Raw genomic sequence first — 5,888 nt, forward strand, 5'->3', positions numbered from 1 at the left:
GATAGTGACCAGGAAAAGAAGAGTGGAAAGTGGGAAAAGAAGAAGAACTACAAGAAGGCGAAGGGCGAGGCACATCTTGGAAAGGAGTGGGATTCAGATTGCTCCTCGTCCGACTCCGACAACGAAGGACTCGCCGCCACCGCCTTCAACAAGTCATCCCTCTTCCCCAACGAGCATCACACATGCCTCATGGCAAAGGAGAAGAAGGTATGTACTCGAAACAATACTACTTATGCTTCTTCAAGCGAGGATGAGTCTAGTGATGATGATATAGACTATTCATGCTTATTCAAGGGCTTACATAGAACTAAGATTGATAAGATTAATGAATTGATTGATGCTTTGAATGATAAGAATAGATTACTAGAAAAACAAGAGGATCTTTTATATAAAGAACATGATAAATTTGTTAGTGCACAAAATTCTCTTGCTCTAGAAGTTAAAAGGAATGAAATGCTTTCTTGTGAACTATCTACTTGTCATGAAACCATTTCTACTTTAAAAGGTGTTAATGATGATTTAAATGCTAAACTAGAAGTAGCAAATAAATCTAACTCTTGTGTAGAACATGTTATGATTTGCAATAGGTGCAAAGATTTTAATGTTGATGCGTGTAGTGAACACCTAGTTTCCATTTCTAAATTAAATGATGAAGTGACTAGTCTTAATGCCCAACTTAAGACTAGCAAGAGTGAATTTGACAAGCTAAAATTTGCAAGGGATGCCTACACGATTGGTAGACACCCCTCAATTAAGGATGGTCTTGGCTTCAAGAGGGAGGTCAAGAACTTAACAAGCCATAAGTTTTCCATCTCTGCCAAGGAGAAAGGGAAAGCCCCTATGGCTAGTAGTGCTCATAAGAATCATGCTTTCATGTATCATGATAGGAGACATTCTAGGAATGCTTTTAGAAGTTATGATGCTTTTGATTCCATGGTTGCCTCTAGTTCTTCTATTATGCATGATAGAAATGTAGCTAGGAAAAATGTTATTAATCACATGCCTAGGAGAAATGTTGCTCATGTTCCTAAGAAGACTAATGAACCTTCTACAATTTATCATGCTTGCAATGCTTCCTTTGCAATTTGTAGAAAGGATAGAAAGGTGATTGCTAGGAAAGTAGGGGCAAAATGCAAGGGAGATAAAATTTGCATTTGGATCCCTAAGGATATTGTCACTAACCTTGTAGGACCCAACAAGAGTTGGGTACCTAAGACCCAAGCCTAAATTTGTCTTGCAGGTTTATGCATCCGGGGGATCAAGCTGGATTATCGACAGCGGATGCACAAACCACATGACGGGGGAGAAGAAGATGTTCACCTCTTACGTCAAGAATAAAGATTCCCAAGATTCAATCATATTCGGTGACGGGAATCAAGGCAAGGTTAAAGGCTTAGGCAAGATTGCAATCTCAAATGAGCACTCTATTTCTAATGTATTCTTAGTAGAGTCGCTTGGATATAATTTGATTTCCGTAAGTCAATTATGTAATATGGGATATAATTGTCTATTCACAAATGTAGATGTGTCTGTCTTTAGAAGAAGTGATGGTTCATTAGCTTTTAAGAGTGTATTAGATGGCAAACTCTATTTAGTTGATTTTGCAAAAGAGGAGGCCGGTCTAGATGCATGCTTAATTGCTAAGACTAGCATGGGCTGGCTGTGGCATCGCCGCTTAGCACATGTGGGGATGAAGAACCTTCACAAGCTTTTAAAGGGAGAACACGTGATAGGTCTAACTAATGTTACTTTCGAAAAAGATAGACCTTGTGCAGCTTGTCAAGCAGGGAAACAGGTGGGAAGCTCTCATCATGCCAAAAATGTGATGACAACATCAAGACCCCTGGAGTTACTTCATATGGACCTCTTCGGACCCGTCGCCTATCTAAGCATAGGAGGAAGTAAGTATGGTCTTGTTATAGTAGATGATTTTTCTTGCTTCACTTGGGTATTCTTTTTGCAGGATAAATCTGAAACCCAAGGGACCCTCAAGCGCTTCCTAAGGAGAGCTCAAAACGAGTTTGAGCTCAAGGTGAAGAAGATAAGGAGCGACAATGGGTCCGAATTCAAGAACCTTCAAGTGGAGGAGTATCTTGAGAAGGAAGGAATCAAGCACGAGTTTTCCGCTCCCTACACACCACAGCAGAATGGTGTGGTAGAGAGGAAGAACAGGATGCTTATAGACATCGCAAGGACGATGCTTGGAGAGTTCAAGACCCCCCGAGCGTTTTTGGTCGGAAGCAGTGAACACGGCTTGCCACGCCATCAACCGGGTCTACCTTCATCGCCTCCTCAAGAAGACTTCGTATGAGCTACTAACCGGTAACAAACCCAATGTTTCGTATTTCCGAGTTTTTGGGAGTAAATGCTACATTCTAATGAAGAAGGGTAGGAATTCCAAATTTGCTCCCAAAACGGTAGAAGGGTTTTTATTAGGTTATGACTCAAATACAAAGGCGTATAAAGTCTTCAACAAATCATCAGGTTTGGTTGAAGTCTCTAGCGACGTTGTATTTGATGAGACTAATGGCTCTCCAAGAGAGCAAGTTGTTGATCTTGATGATGTAGATGAAGAAGACGTTCCAACGGCCGCAATACGCACCATGGCGATTGGAGATGTGCGGCCACAGGAACAAAAGGAGCAAGATCAACCTTCTTCCTCAACAATGGTGCATCCCCCAACTCAAGACGATGAACAGGTTCATCAAGAAGAGGCGTGTGATCAAGGGAGAGCACAAGATGATCATGTGATGGAGGAAGAAGCACAACCGACACCTCCAACCCAAGTTCGAGCGACGATTCAAAGGAATCATCTCGTCGACCAAATTTTGGGTGACATTAGCAAGGGAGTAACTACTCGTTCTAGATTAGTTAATTTTTGTGAGCATTACTCCTTCGTCTCTTCTATTGAGCCTTTCAGGGTAGAAGAGTCCTTGCTAGATCCGGACTAGGTGTTGGCCATGCAAGAGGAGCTAAATAACTTCAAGAGAATTGAAGTTTGGACACTGGTGCCTCGTCCCAAGCAAAATGTTGTGGGAACGAAGTGGGTGTTCCGCAACAAACAAGACGAGCACGGGGTGGTGACAAGGAACAAGGCACGACTTGTGGCAAAAGGTTATGCCCAAGTCGCAGGTTTGGACTTTGAGGAGACTTTTGCTCCTGTGGCTAGGCTAGAGTCCATTCGTATATTGCTAGCATATGCCGCTCACCATTCTTTCAGGTTGTTCCAAATGGATGTGAAGAGTGCCTTCCTCAACGGGCCAATCAAGGAAGAGGTGTACATGGACCAACCCTCTGGTTTCGAGGATGAACGGTACCCCGACCACGTGTGTAAGCTCTCTAAGGCGCTCTATGGACTTAAGCAAACCCCAAGAGCATGGTATGAATGCCTTAGAGACTTCTTAATTGCTAATGCTTTCAAAGTCGGGAAAGCCGATCCAACTCTTTTTACTAAGACATGTGATGGTGATCTTTTGTGTGCCAAATTTATGTCGATGACATAATATTTGGTTCTACTAACCAAAAGTCTTGTGAAGAGTTTAGCAGGGTGATGACTCAAAAGTTTGAGATGTCGATGATGGGCGAGTTAAGCTATTTTCTTGCGTTCCAAGTGAGGCAACTCAAGGATGGGACCTTCATCTCCCAAACGAAGTACACGCAAGACTTGACCAAGCGGTTTGGGATGAAGGACGCCAAGCCCGCAAAGACTCCAATGGGAACCGACGGACACACCGACCTCAACAAAGGAGGTAAGTCCGTTGATCAAAAGACATACCGGTCTATGATAGGGTCTTTACTTTATTTATGTGCTAGTAGACCGGATATTATGCTTAGCGTATGCATGTGTGCTAGATTTCAATCTAATCCAAGGGAGTGTCACTTGGTGGCCGTGAAGCGAATTCTTAGATATTTAGTCGCTACACCTTGCTTCGGGATCTGGTATCCAAAGGGGTCTACCTTTGACTTAATTGGATATTCAGACTCCGACTATGCTGGATGTAAGGTCGATAGGAAGAGTACATCGGGGACGTGCCAATTCTTAGGAAGGTCCCTGGTGTCGTGGAGCTCTAAGAAACAAACCTTCGTTGCCCTATCCACCGCTGAGGCCGAGTATGTTGCCGCAGGACAGTGTTGCGCGCAACTACTTTGGATGAGGCAAACCCTCAGGGACTTTGGCTACAATCTGAGCAAAGTCCAACTCCTATGTGATAATGAGAGTGCTATCCGCATGGCGGATAATCCTGTTGAACACAGCCGCACAAAGCACATTGACATCTGGCATCACTTTTTGAGAGACCACCAGGAAAAGGTGGATATCGAAGTGTTTCATGTTAGCACTGAAAACCAGCTAGCCGATATCTTTACCAAGCCTCTAGATGAGTCGACCTTTTGCAGGCTGCGTAGTGAGCTAAATGTCTTAGATTCGCGGAACCTGGATTGATTCATAGCATACATGTGTTTTATGCCTTGATCATGTTCCTTAATGCATTTTGTTGTTTATTTATGGTGCTCAAGTTGTACAAACACTCCCCGGACCTCAAAAGTCCATGTGTGAGTGATGCACATATTTAAGGGGAGATGTGCTACAACTTGACCCTTTGAGACTAACCGTGTGCTTGAGTTTGCTTGATTTAGTCTCAAAGGTGGATTGAAAGGGAAAGGTGGACTTGGACCATGAAAGACTTCCACTGCACTCCGATGAGAGGGTAACTCATTCCATGTTCATCCCCATCTTCTTATTGCCTTTTTACTCTTAGTTGAAGATTTTGGTGAGGCAATGGGGTTAAAGGGCCAAAATTGATCCCGTTTTGGTGCTTGATGCCAAAGGGGGAGAAAATAAGGCCAAAGCAAGAAATGGATCAGCTACCACTTGAGAATTTTGAAAAAGTAGAGTTAGAGTTCTTTATTTGTCTCTTATTGTCAAAAGTTGGTCTCTTATGGGGAGAATGGTTGATTATGGGAAAAAGGGGGAGTTTTTGAAATCTTTGATCAATTTCTCTTGGAACGACTCTCTTTATGTCTCAACAAGTGTGTTTGACTTAGAGATAGGAAATTGGGGTTAATTTGCAAAAACAAAACCAAGTGGTGGCAAAGAGTGATCCATATATGCCAAAAATAAATCAAAACAATTTTGAGTTCTCATTTGTATTGATGTTGCACTTCTTCTAGTTGCTTTTTGTTGTGTTGGCATAAATCACCAAAAAGGGGGAGATTGAAAGGGAAATGTGCCCTTGGGCCATTTCTAAGTATTTTGGTGATTTAGTGTCCAACACAAGTGTCTAAGTGTTAAAAGGTGGACAAAGTACAAATCAAGTATAAAGGTAAGTTTGTAAGACTTAGTATATTGTTTTGGAGACTAATGTATTATGTCTAAGTACTGGAAACAGGAAAAATCAAGATGGAATTAAAGATGGCTTTGTTCAGCCGAAGTCAGCTCAGTCTGGGTGCACCTGACAGTGTCCGGTGCGCCAGGCTGGCTCTGGTGAAAAGGCCGCTCTCGAGACTTCGTCGGTGGCGTACGGCTAAAATTCACCGGACTGTCCGGTGGTGCACCGGACTGTCCGGTGAACCAACAGTCAGCCGGGCCAACAGTCCGCCGTGGAATCCGTGCGCAACGCGTGGCAAGTGCCAACGGTCGGATGGGGCACCAGACTGTCCGGTGCGCCAACGGCTCCAAGACTGCAACGGTCGGCTTCGCCAAAGAAGGAAAGAAATCCGCACCGGACAGTGTCCGGTGGTGCACCGGACTGTCCGGTGCGCGAGGCGACAGAAGGCAAGAATTGCCTTCTTGAAATGCTCTCAACGGCTCCTAGCTGCCTTGGGGATATAAAAGGGACCTCTAGGTGCATGGAGGAGCATACCAAGGGTCTGTTTGGTTGGGCTGTGGC

This window comes from Zea mays, chromosome 2 (genome assembly GCF_902167145.1).
Source record: "Zea mays cultivar B73 chromosome 2, Zm-B73-REFERENCE-NAM-5.0, whole genome shotgun sequence".
In the NCBI taxonomy this organism is placed as follows: Eukaryota; Viridiplantae; Streptophyta; class Magnoliopsida; order Poales; family Poaceae; genus Zea; species Zea mays.